The 21,862-nt window shown below is 42.2% G+C and overlaps 1 long non-coding RNA gene across 1 annotated transcript; it reads right to left on the bottom strand.

The window, feature by feature from the left end:
* Window positions 1-3,817: 3,817 nt before the first annotated feature.
* Window positions 3,818-19,632, bottom strand: LOC309853422. Its single transcript, XR_014305667.1, has 4 exons — window positions 18,825-19,632; window positions 11,173-11,385; window positions 9,934-10,023; window positions 3,818-5,525 (listed from the first exon to the last, which is right to left on the bottom strand). It is a non-coding gene; the product is annotated as an uncharacterized lncRNA (long non-coding RNA).
* Between the last annotated feature and the right edge of the window lie 2,230 nt (window positions 19,633-21,862).

Genomic DNA, 21,862 nt, shown 5'->3' with positions numbered 1-21,862 from the left:
GGGTTGATTTATTTGTTTGCCTTCCTTCTAGAACAGCATAAGTTGGATTTAATGTCTTGAATACTGAATCCAGTACTTCTAGGTTCACTGACTTGTTATTATTTAGCATTTATGAAGTATATGTCAATGCACTCGGTGCTTTACAATGACTCATAAACAGGCATGATCCTGGCTGTTGAGCATACATTTGCTACCAGTTGAATTACTCTCTAGGTGAAAATGATCACGGACAAATCTGGATAGCCTTTGCCCTGAAAACAACTATGTATCTGGGCTTCTCATTGCATCTTAACATGAACAGAAGTGTGGTAGCTGCTGCTACCATTTTGATATCAGTGTCGAAATGCAGTAGATGCAACATATAGTTCCTGGCACTTGGGAAAAGCTTGGCAAACGTGGATGGAGGGATGGATGGATGGATGGATGGATGGGGTGCTCTCTGCTCAGTGGACATATGTCATTTCCTATTTGTCCCTCCACCTAATGACTTTATTTTTGCATTTACAAACCTTGTGGTTATAGATCTGGTTGACTTGGAAGGGAACTGTTACTTACATGGCCTTTTGCAATGGAGATGAGATCAATATATCTATGATGTGGACAGAAACATAATGAGAAACAGATTACCCCAAATCATATGAACTTGTTAACAATATTATATCAATATCAATTTCTTGGTTTTAATTACATAAGATGTTGTCACTGGAGCAAGCAGAGTGAAGGGCACAGGGGAAATCTCTGTACTATTTTTCGTCTTCCTGCGAGTCCGTAATTCAAAAAAGAATCCATGAGCATCATCTACACATCCTTGTAGGCATCTCATTGCCCACACCTTCCATTCACTCGGCCCTCCACTAATAATAGCATGCCCAAGTGTGTCCATTCAGGACTTCCAAAAAAGCAGAAGCTTAAATAGAATTAGACATGTAAGAGATTGGGGGAAATGCCTGGGAAACATAGAGTTAGAGGGAGTCAGGCAGGAAGAACCTTCAAACTGCCAGGCAGTTCTAACACTTGTGAAAGGAGGGGGGGGAGGGACCGGGGAGGAAGAGCCTCAGATCACAGGGAAAGATCAGAGAAAATTTTCACCCAAGCCAACGAGGAGTCCCTGAGCAAACTTAACTGTAAGAAGAGTCCCACCTGAGGAAGCGTGGCCTGTTTTCATACTTCCACCAAGTTTAGTCCTCACTGGAGCAGCCTGGAAGCAGCCTGGTCTGGGCCAAACATGGGGTGAGTCCCGAGTTGTGGAGACTGCTGGAGGCTGTCTGTCAGCTGTGTTTCCAGAGCAGGTGATCTTAAAGGGAAAGCTGAGCCTTCAAGGCTGCCATACTAGGCAATGTTTTTCTCTCAGTCCTCTGGCCTTTCTATGCAGTCCTTAGTGACCTTGACCCCTTGTCTCTCAGTGGAACACGTGTTCTAACTCCCAAACCAGAGTGAACTCCACCGTCTGCTGCTTCTACATATATACTCCCTGCGTCTCCAGTGCAGTTTATAAAAAGCTGTAGAGCTGAGCCAACTAATTCACCATACCTATCATCCAACATCAGGGGGCCCTCGATCCCCCAGTACTTTCCACTGTCCTTCTCCTGTTGACTCCCTGTCACACTACTCACAGTGTTTATCGCAATCCTGTTGCACTTTGATCGAGTACTTCCTTGCTGCCCATGCTCTGGCTCTTTACCGGATGGCCTTGCTTCATGAGCTCCCTAAGGACTCCCCCTCTCACCATCCCCACGTCTGTAGCTTTCTTCATCCTCTCCTCCTCTCTTTAAGTGTTGGAGGAAGAAAGGTCTTTTCCTCCACTGCCTCATCTTGCCTTCTGTGACCTTTCACCTTGCCTGTCACCCCCTCATTCTCCAGCTGTCCTCTTCCTTTTGCTTCCAGGCCATGCTGCTCTCAGTTCTCTTCCTATGTGACTCGATCCTTTCTGGCTTCTTATTGCCTCTAAATGTAAATGTTCCCCCAGGATTCTGCTTATCACTCTTGATTTGACTCTACATTCTCCCTTGACATTCTCCTCCATTTCCATGATTTTGACTCTCCATGCTCTGCAGAAGTTCTAAGTCTCCCCTCGAACTTCCCTCTCAAACTCAAGTTCCTCAACAGTATCCCTATGGATCTTGCCAAAGCTTCAAATTCTGTGCCTTCGCTTCCCTCCCAAACATTCTTTCCCTCCCAGCTCTCCTCTTTCTCTGCGTGAGACCCCATTCTGTCACTCACTCGGATTGGAATCTTGTCATCAACTCGACCCTCCATATCCATCCCTCTGGCCTTACTCCACAGAGCCTTTCCCAGCCTCTCCATGCCCAGGGTCACTGCCCTGGTTCCAGCCTTCACTACCTGTCCTGTGAGTTCCTGTAGACATCTTTAAAGTGGCCTTTCTACCTTGAGTCTCTCCTCCTTCCAGGCCATAATAGTTACCAGTGGTAGTTTTATTTTCCTAAAAGCACAGCTTTTATTATATTCCTTTTGTGCTGAGAAACCTTTGATGGCCCTACATTGTGTACTCAACTCCTTCCTGCCTAAGTAGCTAAAAATAATCTTCTCCCAACTAAACTGCCATGATATTTTATTGCCAAATGCCTTTCTTTTAGCACGTATTATTAACTGAACAGGCTATTTCTCCCAGCTCTGTGCCCCACCCCTCACTGAACCCCAAAGAAATAAAGGGGTGTGTGTTGTGTGTGTGTGTGTGTGTATGTGTGTGTGTGTTATTCTTGTTCCTAACTTATTTCTCTATGTTTTCACCTGGAGCAACCAGTCTTCTAGAAGGGACACAAGAGTAAAGCATTCTGTTGGGTTCTACTCTTAAAGAGTGTGGTGACTAAGAACAAGGCTCTAGGATCCATTTGCTTGGGTTCAAATCCTATAACCTTTGCACATACAATTTATCTCTCCGAGTCTTAGTTTCTTCATCTATAAAATAGGCTAATAATTGTATATGTGCCATAGGATTATTATGATTACTAGTAATCAAATAATGCATGTAACAGCCTTAGAAGCATGCTTGGCACCAAACAATGCTCAGTGTTAGCTATTGTTATTACCATCATCATTATTGTTTTATCATGCTTGCAGGCTGACATTATCCACAGCTTAATTAGTCACTGTTTGGCACAAGAGACTAACTTGGGAATTATACACAACTGGTGAATTAATATCCTGAGTACTTCCACTAAGACATCAGGCTAATAATTTTTGGTACTTTAGATAACCCGTGATGGGTCCCAGAGGATCCTGAAACCAAGAGTCTACATTTTTCCTAGTAAGAATGGATTTTTTTTTTTTTTTTAACTTTTAGCTCTCCATAGTTTAATGTAGCAGCTTCCAGTTCTGGACAATGGTAAGCTGAGCTGAAGAAGGAAAGAAAGTCCTGTGGACAAGAAATCTAGTCCCCCACACATGAGATGACACACATGATTGGGCTTTAATTGAGACCAAGGACCTGGCAAAGATGGCAAAAGATAAAATGTAGGAAGAGGGAGGGGCTGTATTAGAGGAAGTTTTGAAAAATTGATTTGAAATATCAAAGTCGATTCTAACAAGGACATTAAAATGAGAGTTAAAACTGGGCAGCTAGATGGTTGTACAACATATAAAATATAATTAATGCCATTGAATTGTACACTAAAAGTGGCAAATTTTATGTTATATATGTGTGTGTGTGTGTATATATTTATATGTATATATAGTCACAAAATTAAAAAGTAAATACACATACCACAAAAATGAGACAGCTAAAATGTATAGCAATTTATAATAATAGTTTTATTTTAGATATGTTTTATATATGACAGATCTGCGTATGCCAGTTTATTGTCGACTCAGCATCTGCTGTGTACAAGCACTGTGCTTGGTATGTTGTATTATGATATATAGCTATATTTTTTTAAGTGTTAGTACTCACATGATCATTACTGTTGATGAAAGAATGATATTATCCATGGAAGGGTAAATGGCTATCAATGCAATCTTCATAGACCTGGGGGCAAATACACCTGTCTTAATTGAAGTACAACAAAAATAAGGACCTGACTTCAAAATTATTTGAAAAGAAGGTTCTGCTTTAAACTTAGACAACTCAAGTATGAGCCAACCAATGTCTATATTACTCTTATACTTAAAAGATCCAATATGTTATTTCTTCCCATCTAACTGTGCATGAATTAAGTCTAGCAACAATCACTAAAGAAAGTTGCAAATAAACAGCAAAGTCACAATAGAACCTTGTATCGTGTGGCTGATACTACCCTCACTTATTAAGAAGACTGGTTGCTCTTAGACTCCTCACCTATTTAGGGAGAGGAAGGGATAATAACTTAGGCTGATATAAATTGTTGTCTTAGAGTCTGCCCCCAATTCTCTTTCCCTAGCTGGAAGAGAAAAAAAAAAAAAGGAGAGAGAACAGGAGTAGTGATGTTATGGAAGACTGTCTTATAATGGGAAGGAGAATCAAGCAGACTTACGAAGTTAGGCAGGTTATAATCTGGTTAAATTTGATTTTGATAACAACAATGAAAGCTGTAGTAGATACAAAAGTTTATTTTTACTGTAAAATGTAATATGTATTTGGAAGAGCAAATATATACAATTTATAGTATAATCATAAAGCAAATGAGTATATAACCACCTCCCAGGTCAAAGAATGGGACATTTACCAGCCCTTCAGAAACTCCAGCCCCCAATCCAAATTCCTTCTTGATCAGAGCACCTTCAATATTGATCACCATTTTCCTATATTTTACGGTCATCACTTCCTTGCTTTCCTTCAGGGCTTTTTTTTCTCTTCATTTGTGTCTTGCTTCTTTTCTTCAACATGATGACTATAATCTTTATCATGGAGTGCATTCATTTTCTTTATAGTCCAATATTCCGTTACATAAATAGAACACAAAATATTCCTGCTGATGAATCCGTGGTTACTGCTATGAACATTTTTGTCATGTGTCCTGTGCCCAGGCTCACAGATTTCTCTTAGGCAATACTTCTTCTACTTGAGAGCTCATCACCATCCCCAGGAGGTTCACAGATGAGGAGGCTCTACCCTCAGAGTGTCTGATTCAGAGGGACATGAGTAGCTTTTGAGAGTTTACATTTCTAAGAAATTCCCCGGTGATGCTGATGCTACTAGCCAGGAATAGGGACTGCACTTTGAGAGCCACTGCTTTAAGTTGTTGGCAGGGGTTTTGGGGGGATCAAGGAGCATGCATCTATTCAGCTTTACTAATTAATGTAAAACTACTTTCCAAAGTAGTATCTTTACATTTCCACCAGCAGTGTATGAGTGTCCCATTGTTCTGTGGCACCCGTACCAGCACTTGTTATTGCCAGACTTCAGTTTTTGCCAAGTCAGGAGGTGTAGAAGTGGTCTCTCATTGCAACTTATTTTGCATTTCCTTAATTCCAATGAATTGAAGCACTGATTGACCATTTGGATTTATTTTGTGTGTGTGAAGTCTCTATTCCAGTCATCTGCCCCCTTTTTGGTGAGTTATCTGTCTTTTTCTTACTGGTAGGTCAGTTACCTTTATTGAAAAGACCACAGTAAAGTTTTCATTAATTAATGCTTAAAACTTTTAACAAATCTCTACATAGATAATAGGATGAAATCTCCTTTAGTAAATGCAAGAATGCAATATGAAATAGAAGTCTCTAGATAGCCTCTCTTTTGCAAATGGCTTCATGGAAAATAAGTTAAGGGTGTTTTCTCCAAACACATTACCAACTGGAGAAGCCAAACACATCTAGGAAATCAGCATTCTTGATACGTTCATGGAGACTGCGTCTGTAAGCACAAGACCATCTTTAAATGATAATAATGCAACTGAAACAGATCATTCAAGAAAAGGAGAACTATTATTGAGGCCAACATGGCCATCGACACTTGTTAGCTTGTCTCTGAAGAACAAAATTCTGAGCAGCAAAAGCTTAAAGTAAATGAAATAGTATCCAATTCTCAATCTAATGAAAATGCTTTGGGCTCTGGGCCAGAGAATAGATTCGAACCATGGATGGGAATTTTTTTCAGGGCCTTAAATTTAAATGACTGAAATTATTTCTGAAGTATCATTCTACTCAATCTTTTGAAATAAAAACAGAGTTTTCAGTTTTTAAAAAAACTGCGTTTCAGTGTAAGGATGGAATTCAAGATCTTTGTCCTTTGGTAATCCAGAAAACAGACTGTTCATTCTAGAGCATACTCCACGTGGAGTAGATGCCTATTATAGCCACACATGCATGCACAAACACTCATATACTCTCCGCATATGAATATACATACAAGCACCATATATATACAGTATACACACCTATGTGTATGCACACACATACAACACACATGCACATATATACACTGACTATTAAATACATATATGTACCTGCACACAGACACTCACATCTTGTGAATGGAAAACCTGAAGCAAATGTGCATATATGTCAATTTAGCATAAAGGGGTATTTTTACTCTGAACACACTATTCTATCATGAAAATGTCTCTAACCCTTTCCTTGACCAGTCAAAAACAAAGAAACAATTTTAGAATTACTACTTTGTGTAAAACTTAATTATCTAGGAACTCAAGGCAGTTGAAAGTTCTAAGAGTTGAAAACTGCACCTCAAATTATTGCTTATTTTAAAAGTGTCATGTCTAAGGAGTATATAGACTTGTTTTAAAATACAAGCATTTGGAGCTGCCTGTCTGGCTCCATCGGAAGAGCATGTGACTCTTGATCTGGGGTCATGAGTTTAAGTCCCACATTGGGTATAGAGATTACTTAAAAAATTACTTTGGTAGATAAAGTTTAAAAAAATGCAAACATTTAAAAGGAAAACGTGTTGCCATGGCTCTCTCTCACTCTCTGGCTCTCACTCTCTTAAATAAATAAGGTAGAATTAACAGTAAATATAGATTAATCAGGAGATTGAGATCCCTATAGCTAGGAAACACCTCCCCCCACCGTCATAAGAAGCATAATCAAGGTGCTTCCTAAAGCCTTCCCCTACCCACAGCATCTCAGGGCTCAATGAGTGGCAGTGACCCAGCTGGCTACTTAAGGAGTCAATCAGCCTAGATTCTGTATTCCCAATGCATTTACCTCCAGACTCCTGAGCCCTGTGCTCGTAACTCCAGACCTAGGTGGGGAAATCCTGCTTGGAAATACAGACTCATAAATCTGTGACTTAGGAATCCTTCATTGGTTAAGTCCCTTTCCTCCAAGCCTCTGGGCATGAGGAGGAAGCCAGGGCCCAGTGTTCACCATCAGGCCCTGGTATTCAGGATACTGTGGATCAGCTCCCTCTAGAATGTCACAGCTCTGGGGCTTGGAATCCAAAGACTATTAGCCACCTTTCAACCACTGAAGGGCACCTCCCCTAGATGCCCCCCTTACCAGAACCATCACCACAGAACCTTGGCTAAGCAGCCTGGGACTGCTTACAGGGGAGTAGATCTTCTTGCTACATTTTCAGAGAAGGAGACAGGGAGTGGTCTTGTGCTGTGACAGTGTCTCTGCCATCCACAGCTACCTGAGGTCTGTATCCCACTAGAGTATATGCAATCATGGTCCAAGGCCAAGGATCAAACCGTCTTGAAGTCCATGGATCTAAAGGCAGCACAAATGCATCTGCCATTCCTTCTCACCTTATAGGGCTCTTCCTCTTCTTGCTCTTAAACTCGTCAATTATCAAGACCTTAACTTGTTAGGGTACAGGACTAACACCCTCTCTGATCATTGCAGAGTTGTGGTGACTTGTTCTGGAATAGTTAAGTCACCATTAGGGACTATAGTCTAACAAGATTCTAGGAGATTCTGAAAGAGCCCATATCAGAGCCAGCCTTGGAGTGTACATATCCCCCCCAACTCCCTTCAGCCCTTGTAGGGCTCTAAATAGGGTCTTCCCCTTCTTTTCATGGGATACAATCCTCATTTATTTACATAACCTTATCTCAGATGGCCGTCTCATTTGGGACATCTCTTGATTTATTCGTGTATTTATTCATCCAACAAACATTGATTCAGTGTCTCCTATTTGCCTGATAAGGTGTTGAGTAGTAGGAATCTACAGATGAATAAAATATAGTCCCTTTCCTCAGTGAGCTTACAGCTCACAAAAGGAGACAGACAAGTGAATTAACAGTCAAAAAACAATATAGTAACTGCTGTTAGCTCTGGGGAAAAAAGAGACAGAAGCTTCTAAATCAGTTATTATGTCCAAGAGAATGGAGTTGGACTACTTCTGGCACCCATCCTTTCTTCACAGGGTTTCCAGGCATTGGCTGGTGAGATAACCAATTTCAGGCCATGCCCGTGTAAAGCTCGGGCCATGCTGATGTTGGTGGCTTTGACATCCACCTGCAATGGTAGAACCTCCATTCTTGCTCCAAATCTCCCTCACGTACTCTAGGAAGTAACCCAGTGCAGGGACATCATGTGTGTTTGTGTAAGTCCTCTCCATCCCTGACCTCTAAGTCCTCTGCTGCAAAACAATCTCTGTGAGTGTGTCTCATCCTGCCACTGTTCCAGCTGCTATGAGGGTACGTGGCTGCTCTCCTTCCATTCCCAAAGCTGATGGCATTGCTGTCTGCCAGCTTCTCCCTGCTGCCAGAGCTGGGGAGGCCCCATATCACAATGCCAGTCACTGAGGGGAATCTGTTGAAGCTGAGACTGATACGGCCTGAGCACCCATGTCTGCTTCAGACTGAAATTTCTCGCTTTTTTTCTGCACTCCACTGCCTTGGTCCCTAAGTGCTCCTGGCTCCCCGTCTCTCCTCCTGTCCCACCACTCAAAAAGACTCTATATGAACTTTCTCCTGAGCTTTTTACTTGTCACCAAGACTCAGACCTGTGCCCTGGGCTTTGGCCTGGAAGAAGGAGGAATGAAGGATGGTCTTCACAGTGGAAGATATCTTATATCCCAAATCTGCATGCTATTTATTACCCTGTCATTCTTCTTAAGTCAAGTTTATATGCCTGACCTTCTCCTCAGGACAGACACTTTCCTAGAAGATTTCTTCATCTGCCACTCAAGTATGCTGCCAGCAGATCTTTCCATAGCTCTCCAGCCACACCAGGGGTGTGGAATTCCCTGTGGATGCCACTGTTAAATTTCAGAGCTCTGTTGGTGTGACACAGGCAATGTTTTCTGTTAATTATGAAAAATGGGCAAGTGAAGGCTCTGTCCTCCACTTATCAATTGAGATATTCTTGGGTAACCTCTAAAGAAGTGGCAGCTGAATTAAGGAGATGTCCTAGGCACCAGGAAGAATTTCAGATCTAGAAGCACCAAATATTATTAGATCAGCGGTGCCATTTCCCAGTCCTTGCAGGGACCAACATACCCAAGATAGCCTTCATGAGTATCTCATGCTAAAAAAGATCGAAGAGGCCGTATCCTGCTTGCACAACTTTTCCTTTCAAAGGAAGGCACCCTTGCATGATGCCATTACCTCCAAGGGTTCCTGCCTATAAGTGAACCATTCAAACCTGGTACTGGGACAGGGCCTCACATCCAACTGAGAGTCTGACATTCCTGAACTTCCATGCATGTCACTTCAGCAACAACTTTTCTGTCTTTTCTAGGGCCTTTATTCTCAATTAAATCCAGATAAGTAAGATAGCTGCTGAATTGTTCGATTCAGGATAAGTGAGATGCTGCATAAATCCAAAAATTAAGCCATTGAAGAGACCATACCATAAGAAGCAGTGTGTTGGATGTTTATGTGTATTCATTGTGATCTTTTTCTATGCCTATAGAATGATGGAATTGCTGAAGCAAAACCCGATGAAAGCGTTTCACAGTTTAGCATTCACCATCATATGGAAATGTCAGTTTCATCTAACAAAGAAAATATTGGAGGCATGTTCAATATAAAATGCAAATAGAATAGCTTAGTGGGCTAGATAAGTCAGCTGTGTTTCACTTAAACCTATTACCTTGTCAGATTAAATGTGGTTCCAGATCTTTTGCAAGAAGGATATTCTGATGAAGTTACATCTTACACCAGCTTTTATGGCTTCAGTAGCCTGTGAGTAGAAAGAGGACAAAAATGGTTGAGGAGTAAAAGTGAGTGGGACACAGCCGTAGAGAAATAGGAGGATCTGCCCCCACAGACTCTCCAATACCCACTAAGAAATACTGTTATTTGCTCAAGGTTAGTTATGAGTAATTTGTAGCAAAGATTAATCTCTCATGTGATAAAATAGGTGAGGGTGCACCAATATTACCAGGCCTGCCTAACCACTTCCAAATTCTGATACCTGCTTGTGTAACCCAATTCAGCTGAGCAGAGGTAGGCCCAGCCTGGCCTGTGATGCTAGCTCTACCTTGGTGCTTCTGCAGTCCTGTGGGGTCCCCAGCTCCCTTAGCTAAAACCCCACAACAGTAGACCCCTCTCTTGTGTGACCATCACACACTCCAGACTCTGACCTCATCTTCCCCTCCAGGACTCATATGCACACCATGCCCTGTTTTAGAATTACTGTGTCCTGTGAGATGTAACCTCCTACTTAAATGCCACATAATCCATCACTCTATGGCTCTACACAGTTCCTGCCAGAGGATTACCTTGTCTCATCTCCCACCCTACACCTTCACACCAATGGAAAGGTTGCTGTTTCCTGAAACAGCCCACTTTATGCTTCCACTGCGTAAGACAGGCTTGGTGGAAATTAACCAGCCCCATCCAGTTTGTCCAGTGCAGTTCTCTCGTCCCATTGCTGCATGATCACTTATAAGCTTTGGGGTTTGTATGTCAGGTGGCATTTCCCTGTGAGCTTTTCCAAAGGAGTATCTTGCAAATTACTGCAGAGAACTACAAAATAACTGATCTCTTTTTAAAAAGAGTATTCCTTCTGTAGCTTCTGGGATCCTTTTTGCTTTTTATTACATCAATATACTGTAAGTATGATCTGTTCATAGCTATAGATAGGGAGATAGATAGATATTTATATTTATATATAAAGTCAAAAAAAATGAAGAAATCATACTTGGTAATTCCTGCTCTAAAATACTCTACTTGGCTGTTGCTACTAGCACCAAGTCTTCCTGCCAAAGAAGACAACAGCCTACAGGCAATGGTTACCAGGCTATCAGGTAAGGAAGACGGGGTGGGAGACAGATGAGAGTTGTAGAAAGAGACTCTAGAAGGGAAATGTTGGCACAAAGGACTTTACCAAGTAGTTATGAACTGGACTTCAGAGAGCTGCATTCCCCTTTTGATTCTTCCCTTACTAGTTGTGGAATGCCACACTGATTAATCCTGTTTGGCCAATATTCTCTTCTTCACAATGCGGAGGTTGCCCGAGAGCAGGTCTTTCAACTCCAATCTCCTGTGTTTCTACAAATATGTATTACCCAGATGTCAGGGCAGATGGCTAGTTAGGAATCTAGAAAATTGTAACAAAAAGTAACGATTACCACTTCCCATTTTCATAGTAATTTCTGCCAGACTTCAAGCTCAGCACTTTACATGACATTATCTCATTTAGCCCTCACAGACATTCCTGAAGGTTTGTATCAAGGTCCCTATTTCCCAGAAGAGGGAACCACTCTCAGTGCAGCTATCCAGTTCCATTAGGATGGCAGCAAGAATAAAGGAACAGAGCTGAGATTCCAACCCTGTTGGAACTAACTCCAAGCCCACTTACAGTGAGACACAGTGAAAAGTTCCAGAGGCTCTTCTCATCACTCATTATCTGAAATCGTGCCAAGCTTTGTCTTCTTTTATACTCTAAATACCTGATTTACCCCTTTTCCTGACTTCTAAAACACATGTGTATCTGTGCCTCTGGCTTGTGTGAAAGGGTAACAATAGAGTCTTAGAGTTCTTCATCTACTCTTTGCAACCAGATAGGAATCGATAAGAAAACAGCAAAAATGGAACTTCTGAGCTGCTGCTTGCAAAATAAAATGTGAGTGAAGATATGACCCAACGAGGGCAAGATTTAGCTCAAAAGAATGGCTTTTAAAGACAGTGATATAAAATCCTCTTCATATAGGCAGAGATGCCTAACATGAGTCAACTGTGATTTTGCTGAGGCCACCTTTAAATCATAAACATTTGATGAGGTGGCGGGTGGCATCAGGAGACTCCACCTAGCTGGCAATGGAGTCTTAATGATTGCCCAGCCTTCACATATCAGAGTAAACCAGTTTGTTTCTTTGGAAAAAAATGTACCATCCCACCCCCAGCAATCAGACAACCTCTAGTGAGTGGCAATTACTTATGCGAAGAGTCCCAAGAAAGTGAAGGTGATCCTTTGCCAGAAAGATGTCTCATACAAACTAAAGAATGGATGCCAAAGTCACAGATTTGCTGTGACCAAGGTCATCATAGTCTCTACTTGGAAATAAGCAAAAGCTCTAATGTTTCATCAATATATTCAGGTAGTGTAGTTGGTCTTCATTGACAGATTCTCTACTTACAAATTCACCTATTCACTTCAATTTATTTGTTACCCACACAGCAATACTTGCAGTGTTTTCATGGTCATTTGTGGACATGTATACAGAGAGGCAAAAATTTTGAGTCCTTCGATATGCACATTCCCAGCTGTGTTTGAATGAGGCAACACTCTTCTTCTTTCAGTTCTCATTCTGTAGACAGGTGTTTTATTCCCTGTTTATTTAGTGCTACATCTTTTACGTTTTGGGCTTTTGGTTCACTGTTTAAAATGGCTCCTAAGCATAATGCAGAAGTGTGGTCTAGTATTATTAAGTGAGGGCAGGCTGCGATGTGACTTACAGAGAAAACACATGTATCAGATAAGCTTCAACCGGGCAAGAGTTATAGCACTATTGGCCGTGAGTTTAGTACTAATGAATTAACAATAGATATTAAATAAAGTGTCTTTAGGGGGTTCCTGGATGGCTCAGTTGGTTAAGTGTCCAACTCTTTATCTCAGCTCTGGTCTTGATCTCAGGGTTGTAAGTTCAAGCCCTATGGTGGGCTCCATGCTGGGCATGGACCCTACTTTAAAAAAAAAAAAAATATTTAAAGAAAAAAATTTTAAAAATAAGGTGTCTTTAAACAGAAACACACATAAAACAAGGTTATGTATTGATTGCTTGACAAAAATATGGTGACCAGGGGCTCAAAGGAACCTAACCCTTTATTTCTCCTAGGAGCAATGGTTTGGTATTTGCCAGTTCAGAGTCTGTGTTGACTTTATAGAAGATAACTACCATGTAATGAGAACTGACTGTATTTGCAAATTTAGGAATTCTTAATGATGTCTTGAGCTATTTCTTGGGACTGTTAGGGGACTATGGTATGAATGATTTCATGCCATTTTCTGCTTCATGGAAGATGGGAATTTATAAAACCATCCTTATTCTTCCTTCTATGGTAGGCAGCTTTCCTTACTATTCAATTCAACCAGTATTAATTGAGTATGCCAGAATCTATTGCTATTGGAAGATATGCAAAAGAAGCATTTAGCAGTCTGACCTCAAGGGATTTCACCTTTGTTAGAAAGACCAGGCTTAATGTGGCAGATATAGCCAGGTCCAAAGGAAAGTGGAAACATCTTAGAAATGGCATGGAGTAGGCATATGCTCCCTGAGGCATAACCTAAGGGAAACAGACTATTTTTCTAATAGTAACCTTGAACTGTTAATTTAGTGTTTCCTCTAGGAACTCTGCAAAGGAAGTTCAGCTTTAGCCAAAGCTTCTAATTAACTCCAAAGTTTCTACCACATCAGCAAACACCTAAAGACCACCCCAGCGTCCATTTCTCACCTAACAGAAGTAAAAAAACTGATGTAAGTGAGAATTGCACCGGAGGAAATCTTTTTTTCACTGTGGGAGACGGTTGCTATATTTCCCTCATTTTGATTATTTGGGGGACCTGTAATCCTACAGCTAAAAAATAGCATTTATGATTCTCAGAATAAAAATAGCAATGTTAATTTATTAGGCAGTCAGTATACGTCCAAACCTATGCTGGGTTCTGGGAACACAGGAATAAGTCACAGACTCTACCTTCAAGTATCTCACAGTCAAATAGGAGAACCTGATTACTGTGCCAGTGAAATAAATGCTATGGGACAGAAGGCAGAGGTTGAGGGCTTGTGGCAGCACGTAACCCATAGTAGGGGTCTTGGGCAGAGGGTAATGCTTCTTGCTGGAAGAGAATCTTGAAGGTGAAGGAATTAACCAAATGACAAAAGTAGAGGTGAACATTCCAGGAGGTGGGAACATTGTACGAAACCCTTGAGGCACAAAAGAGCCGTGGGTATTCTGTGACCTACAGTACAGGGTGGGAAGTGGAAAAATTTTAAGGAAGAGGGCTGGGAGGATCCTCATCCTGAGGAGCCTTAAAAAGCACATGTTGGAAAGGAAGAATCCACTGAAGAGTCCCAGAGGCAAGTGAAATTGTTTTAGTTGCACTTTTTGTAGATCAGTTAGAACTCATACAGAGCCTGCATTGTGGGCTGGACTCATCTGAGAATGAAGAGAACAGCTGGGCTGGTAGAAAAGCCACTGAGGAAATAATCTGAGAGGCATGGCCTGAACAGAGTGAAAGAAAATAGTTAGAGAGGAATTAGGAAAGTTGAATTGCAAGAACTTGAAGAGCAGTTGGGAGTGAGAGGGGTGAGGGAGAAGGGTTGCTGAAGGAGGAGAGGTTTGGGGGCTGGTGATGAGTTAGGGATGTACTGAGTTAAGAGTGCCCAAGCTGATGTCAGCAGCCAGATATCCAGAACCGACTCAGGAGGGTGGTTTGGGCTGGAGATGAGAATTCGATGATCACTTTATAGATGGTTACCAAAATCAAGGGCTTATATTAACACAAGGCAAAGTGTGTACAGCTGAGAGTAGAGGAGGACTGCAGGAACACTAATATTGAAGGGATTAGAAAAGGAAGATAAATCTGGGATGAAGCCACCATAAATGAAGGAGGAAATCCAGCTTAGGATAGTGTCAGATAGGAAAGAGAAGAGAAGAGTGTCATGGAGAAGGGGGTGGTCAACAGAATTTAACTCAGGGAAGGAAAGCACAATTGAACTGGTCACTACTAACCTGAAGCAGTTTTAATGGGGAGTAGAAATAAAAGCAGAGGGCTTTGTTAGCGATGCAAAATGAAGCACTTGAAACAGGCCAGCCCGTGGATCAACTTGATTTTGAAGGGAAGGAGGGAGATGGGAGCAGATAAGAAGGAGTAGGAAGTTAAAGATGGTTTCTGCCAACGCCATTTGGAGCTTGCCAGTGGTTCTTCATTGCTGGAAGGATGTAAGGAGCATTTTCAAGTTACGCATGACTACAAATTACAGAGATTACGAGGTGAAAACCTCGCTGTGGGGGAGTAAGGTAGGAGGAGGAGGGAGCATCAAGACCAGAGGAAGCCTTGGGTGAGGGGTCTGAGGAGACTATTTCTGGGAGAACATATGAAGAATAATAAAATGGTATCGGGTTAAGACTCAGAAGATCCATGAATGCCTCTTACTAGCATTCAGCCCTATGCAGTTTCATCACCTCCCAGAGCCTGCGTGTCCTCATCTGTAAAATAAGCTAAATACTATCTGGCTTGCCTGGTTGTAGTGAGAATTTAACCATGATAATATGCAAGAAGAGCACCTGCAAAATTGGAAGATCCTCTTACAACTATGTGAGAAGGGGGTCCTTCTTGCTGCCCTTGACCATTGGCTGAGGTGCCTTTTCTTGCTGAGGTTATTTCAGGTGCCATAGAAAAACTTTCTTCCATACTATATGCAGGATCTCTCTTCTGGGGATTTCTATCTTTTCCCCCCACCTATTTGAGATGTGGAGTTCTGTGGATGAATAAAAGGAAGAGTATTTTTTAATTTCTTTTAAATGTTAGCATAGCACTAATCACTAATGGTAACAATAGATGGAGATACATATGAAAATATGCAAACATATTTCTTTCTAGGTATTTATCCTTCCCAGTTATGGCCTTTGTAAAAAAAACCTTTAGGAAAATGTGGCATTCCAGCATGCTAGCTAAGATCCCAGTAACCACAAAGCAAGTAGGCAATGCAGACTTCCATTTCCTTCCCCCTCTTTATTGTTTGAAATTAGCACTTCCCTCTTGGTCCAGCAAAATATACACTCCCATTGATGTTTACTGTATAGCTGCTAATATCTGTATATTTTTAACTGAAACAAAATATTTCACAGAAAGTGTAGACATTAAGAAAGCATCAAATAAAAACACTTAGGTGCTAGGCATTTTGAACAAAAGCAAAGATTACAAGGTAGAATGCTGTGGACCAAGACCGTTCTCAAAAATATATTCTATTTGACCCATAGATTGTTTAAAAGAAAAAACGAAACATACCTTGAGCCAGTATTTCAAAATCAATATAGTTATATTTAAACATATCAATATCTACCACCTCTTAAAACATTGGGAAACTAGGCAACACGGAGGACAGCTTTTATTCCCCTAAATAGACTTGAGTGGCTCTGTCTCCACTTCATCCCAAGCTCCACTGCTCCCTATTGCCTCCTCAGGCTGGTGCCCACAGGTCCCTGAAATATGTCAGACGGTAGGACCTCCAGTATAAGGCAAATCAGTACAATACAATGGAAGAGACAAAGCTTATTTCCAAGAATAAAGTGGCTAAAAGAAAGAAAAAGGAAACAAACTTTTCCTAGCCCAAGTACAAGGTGGGGGGTGCCCAATTCTTCACTTTTAAACAGCATTCTGTCTCCTTTACAATAAGGCTCTGCAGAAGTACAAGTCAAATCTTCTTTGTGAGCTTTTCTGTATGATAGAGATTTAAAAAAAAAAAAAAAAAAAAGGCAGCTATTTCCTTTGGGAAAATCTGATGCATAGCCCAAAAGAAAAATTTGTATTACTTCGGAAGCTGAGGCAATTTGCCAAAGATCCCAAAAGGCTCTTCCTACCCTCACAAGGTCAAGAAAATTTGATAACGGCTGATGGAATGGAAAGACATCTGGTAGACCCCACTTAGAGTTAGGAAGATAAAACTCATTTCTAAGTTTTATTAATACAGACATACTGGCCACGGCTGTTCTTTGCCACATAGAAGAGATTCCCAAGCAATGCATTCTTGGGCTCTCATCAAGTGGTCTGTTGTCTGTGGAATTTCCTATTCTCCAGCCCCAGAGCAGAAAGCAACCCCCCTACCCCGGCTTTGGCCGTCATGAGGTTTAAAGAGGATCATTTGTTTTCATTACAGCCCCTTGAAGCCCTTCCTTCCCTCCTCATTAATGAATTTCCAGTCTTTCATCAAAAAACAAAAACAAAAAAACAAACACAAAAAAGGACCTGACAGAGGACATGGATAAGTGGCTGGCGTGCATGGCGATGCCGGCTTTAGAGAGAGTAGACGGCCATTTACTGATTGCAAGGAGGGGTTGACATCCTTGGTTAGTATGCTAATTTCGTCTCTTGCATTTAACATTCAGATCAGGTCTGTACAGGCCCTCCAGAGCAGCAGAGTCCGGGGATGGGTGGCTGTCTGCCTTGCAGCATTGAGCATTCTCGGCATGAATTACATAAATGCCCAAACATTCTGTCTGTTCCGACTTCATTCTCATTTCCTCCCTCTCAGAGACACACACTGACACAGAGCCACACATACACAAACACACACTACATGTCATGTCATCACACACACACACACACACACACACATGCATGCACAAACACTATAGACACAGGTCTCTGTGAATGCTGAAGAAATGCAATGTGAGGTGCCCGAGTCATCCACGACTGGCTTAATTCCTCCACCCCTGAGTATCCAGGGTACAGTGCTGCAGGATATATTTCTCCTGCTCAAGAAACTTGCAATGTATTGGGGAGTCTGCATTTAAAGAGCAACATGAAGAATAAAACTCCAGTCAGAAGGAGGACATCTTATCTATTGACCTTCCAGTTCCAGAAATCCTTAAAAAAAAAAAAAAAAAAAGCCCTAACTCCATTCATGTGAAAAAGAACCAGATAGTTCAGTTAACTGAACACGCAGAAAGAAAGAAGATCCAGCTCATTTTATTCCTTGGGGTCCCCACCTTGTCATGTGTGTTTGGAACCCCGTATTAAAAGAGTCCTATTCACTGGTTTTGGACTCACCAAGCCACAGCTGGGTGACAACAGAAGAGGAATCCCGAACCATCTCCCGCATTCAAATGGCGGTTCAAATGGCAAAGACAGTCGCCTGGCGTGATGGCCAGAAGCCCAGTCTATGGAAAACTGAATTTCCTCAACCTCCTTTTTCCAGGATATTTTTGTAACCTTGCAGCAGCTTCCTGGAGACAAACCGAGAATCAGCAGCTCCTCTTATCGGAAGGCTCGTTTAGGGGTTGCTTTTAATAAACTGAAGCAATTTTGAGCAAGCAGGAGCTCCAATTAAAAGGAAAGGACAGGTTGGTTTTTACTGTTTTGTTTCCTTAAAGTATGGCATAACTGTGTAACCTGGCATGCCCTGGTTGCTTCCTCTGGATGCTCTGATGGTCCCTGACCCAGTCTCCTGGTACCCACACAATATTCCATATTTGGCTGAGGAACACCGGGCAATTCCTGTCGGAGGCTCCGACAGGAGTAAAGGGGTGTTTCCTCTGAGCTGCAGACTTGATTTGCCTCGATTTTTTTTTTTTTTTTGGCTCTGGTCCAAGATGTTTTCCTGTCATCATTTCACTGTCTTTTCCAGTAATCCCTTTTTTAAACATTGCCAACAATTAGTCGATTTATCTCCACCACCACCCCCCCACCTCCATATTCACGCAAACACACACTCCACTAAGCCCCATCACTGTCTTGTTTTGCCTTGAAGTATAAGAAATTACAGCTTCTCATTAGCTGGAGAGCACGTTTGGAACGGCTTCGTGTTTACTCACTTAGTAAGTGATGCTGGCCTTTTTAATTATTCTCCCTCCGCGTGCCATCAGAGAGCAGCAAGCTGTTCCAGTCAAACCAAGCGACTGCATATCCTCCGCAAGGCAGTTGGAAGTAATCGTGTTTTACCTCACTGCTGCTGCTTTCTTCCTTCCCTTGTCAGCAAGCCAAGGAATCCCCCCAAAGCTCTTACGTAGGAGATACCAAAACTGTGAGTCACTTCTCACTCCCAGAGCGGAGTGAGTCCGCTGCGTGTTACACGGAGCAGCAGACCAAGATGGGGGTTTCCTCCAAGCCACCAAGATCCCTGGAACCAGATGTCCATCATCACTTGGTCTTTCTTGCTATTGCTCCCTCTTTCTCTTCCACCCTGGTCCATTCCTTCGTTTTTTCAAGTGCCTTCCTCTTTTTCTCTTCCTTTCTGTGTCGCCGACAGCCGCAGACCCAGCAAGAGCTGGGTCCCTCTCGCCTTCTGTTATTTTTTTTTCCCTCTGCAGCAGGCTTTGGCTGCTACCTCTGCGAGCTGGATCACCAAAGACACACGACTCACTCACAATGAATAATCAATACAGATATTGATCTGTGGAAAATGTTTGTAAATTCCTGAAAGGGAATCAGGAGCAGGGGGCAGGGAGGCTCGTGGGGGACGACGCTGAAGTGCTCGTGGCGGTAGGAAGCAGAACTTCATTTGGATCCCAAGTCTTGCCGGCTCCGAGGTGACGGTACCAGAATGCGTGCGAACGAGGGTGTGCGCGTGTGAGTGCGCGTGTGACGAGGGTGTTGTGCATTCTCCTTTCTCTACAGCTGCTTTCCCCGAAGAATCAAGAGCCAAATGGTCGGGAGCCCCCGTCAGTGCCATGTCTTGGCTGCGGGCCAGCACTGTTTTGTTTTCATTATCACACGCTACTTTGCAATTTGCATAAATACAGGGTTATTTTTTATCGTGTCGCCCAAAAGATAGAAAAAAAAAAAAATAGAAGTCTTTGTTGTGTGCAAGAGGGGCTTGCTGCCTACTCATCATGGCTAAGGATTTAGTGTATGTAGAAGGCTCCAGAAGAAATGCGGCCAAAGAAGTAGAAATCACATAGAAAAAAAGATTGCAGGAGAGACAGAGGACTTTAAAGAGAGCGGCAGGACACTCAGCTTGGTGGAACCAAATATGAGGGACATATTTTTCTCTGTGGAGCAGGGCTAGAGCCTTAGACAAGCAAAGAAGAAAGATCGCCAAGGTCTAACCAGTGCCCTGCAGTAGCCACGCTGCACCCTGTCAGCTGGAACGAACTATTTATTCTTGGTGAAAAAGGTACACAGACCATTGAACACAACCTTGCTTTTCCCTGCCCTCATCCAAAACCAAGAAAGAGTGGGAGCAGAGGAAACGTTCCCTCTCACTGGTCTACACGGGTGGTTTTCCAGCAGGCGAGGAGTTTTGGACCTTGTGCTTTTATTTACCCTTGCCTTCCCTACAGCTTCCTCGGTTCAGCTGACTCCCTGGATCGAGCTAGCCCTAGTACTGAATGGAATTTGCACCCTCCCGTGGGCTTTGGCTGTGGAGATGAGGCCTCCTGAACTTATACCCCCAAGTGGGGGCCTGGGATGCTCACGTGTCCAAGGGAGCGGCACTTCCTTGAAGAAAAAACTTCTAGCTCTCTCAGGCCATTGGATGTCCCCCTCTGATTTCCTCCTCTTTCATCTCTCCCCCATTCACTCTGTTTTTGTGGTTTGGTAGTAACATCTCTTTGGGATCGTTTCTACTCTTTTCTCCCATTGCTCTATCTCCTGCTGGTCTGGTGACAGAAGGGCTGTGTCACCTTTGAAATAGCCATCTCCAGTGAGACCTCCACAAGAGGATTCAATTCCAGCACCCCCTGTCCTGAGAGAGGAGCTGTGCGCTTTATCAGGCAGCAGCAGCAGCAGCAAGAGGAGGAATACAGATTTTTTTTTTTCTTTTATCCCCCTCCTGGCTTCTGATTAGCTCCAGCAATCCAATTAGCAGAGGAATTTATATCACACAGGCCGAGGTGCCCCTACTCATCCCAGCAGCCCAAACCCACTCATAAATTCTGCGGGTACTACATCCTCCTGTGACACGGATTAATTACAATATTAGACCTTCCTGAGTAGGTCAACCAGTGAAGGTATATGTGACTATCAGAATTGAAAAAGAGGCAAAAAGGCAGGACTTTTGTGCATCACCAAGGATGCATGAAGGCTGCCTTGTACACCGTCTGCTCTGTGCATCTCTTGTTGTTCTAGTGTGTATCAAAGAGGCCAGGTGGGCCAGAGTGGAGCATTGTGTAGGAGTGGCTCAATCATGGCAAACCCATGTATTTTTTTCCTATCTTTGAGAGACACTTATTGTGAAACTTCAGGGCTCGTAGACACCGACTGATTTCCTGCTTCCAGCCTATCCTTCCCCCCCCCCCCAAATAGTTAAATTATTTAAAATGGCTCCATGAAGAGAAATGCCATTATCTCCATTGGTATTCCATTCCAGTTGGGTACAATCGTGATATCGTTGTACTCTTTTATCTATCTGCAACTTCATTCCAAATTTATCCCTGCATTCATCAATCTCAAACATCTATCTCTCCATTCATCTAACTATGTTCACTTATGTATCAACTCTTTATTCTGCTTCCCAGTCATCTGTTCATCTATGTGCGTCTAGCTATCCATTTTCTAACCAGGTATTGATCTATGAATATCTTTCTATTATCTGTCATCTACTTGCCTATCCTTTGTGTCTCTATTAATTCATTCATCTGTGTTATCCATCTGTTTTCTATCTATTCATTAATCTATCCGTGTATCTATCCGTTCAATCATCTATCGTTTGCTTATCAGTTACTTTTTACTTTGTGCCTTTTGTTGGTTATGATCTTAACAGAGTCCCACATTCACATTCTCAATCATTTTTAAGGTAAATAATGCCCAAGTTTCTAATGAAGTCTGTAAATGCCATCCACTTCATTATCTGTTCTCTGGTTTAAAAGTCTTATAAACTAAAGAAGTCAGTAAAATCACATGATTTTAAATG

This window comes from Mustela nivalis (assembly GCF_964662115.1).
Source record: "Mustela nivalis genome assembly, chromosome: 18".
In the NCBI taxonomy this organism is placed as follows: Eukaryota; Metazoa; Chordata; class Mammalia; order Carnivora; family Mustelidae; genus Mustela; species Mustela nivalis.
This window is presented reverse-complemented; position numbering and strand designations above follow the sequence as displayed.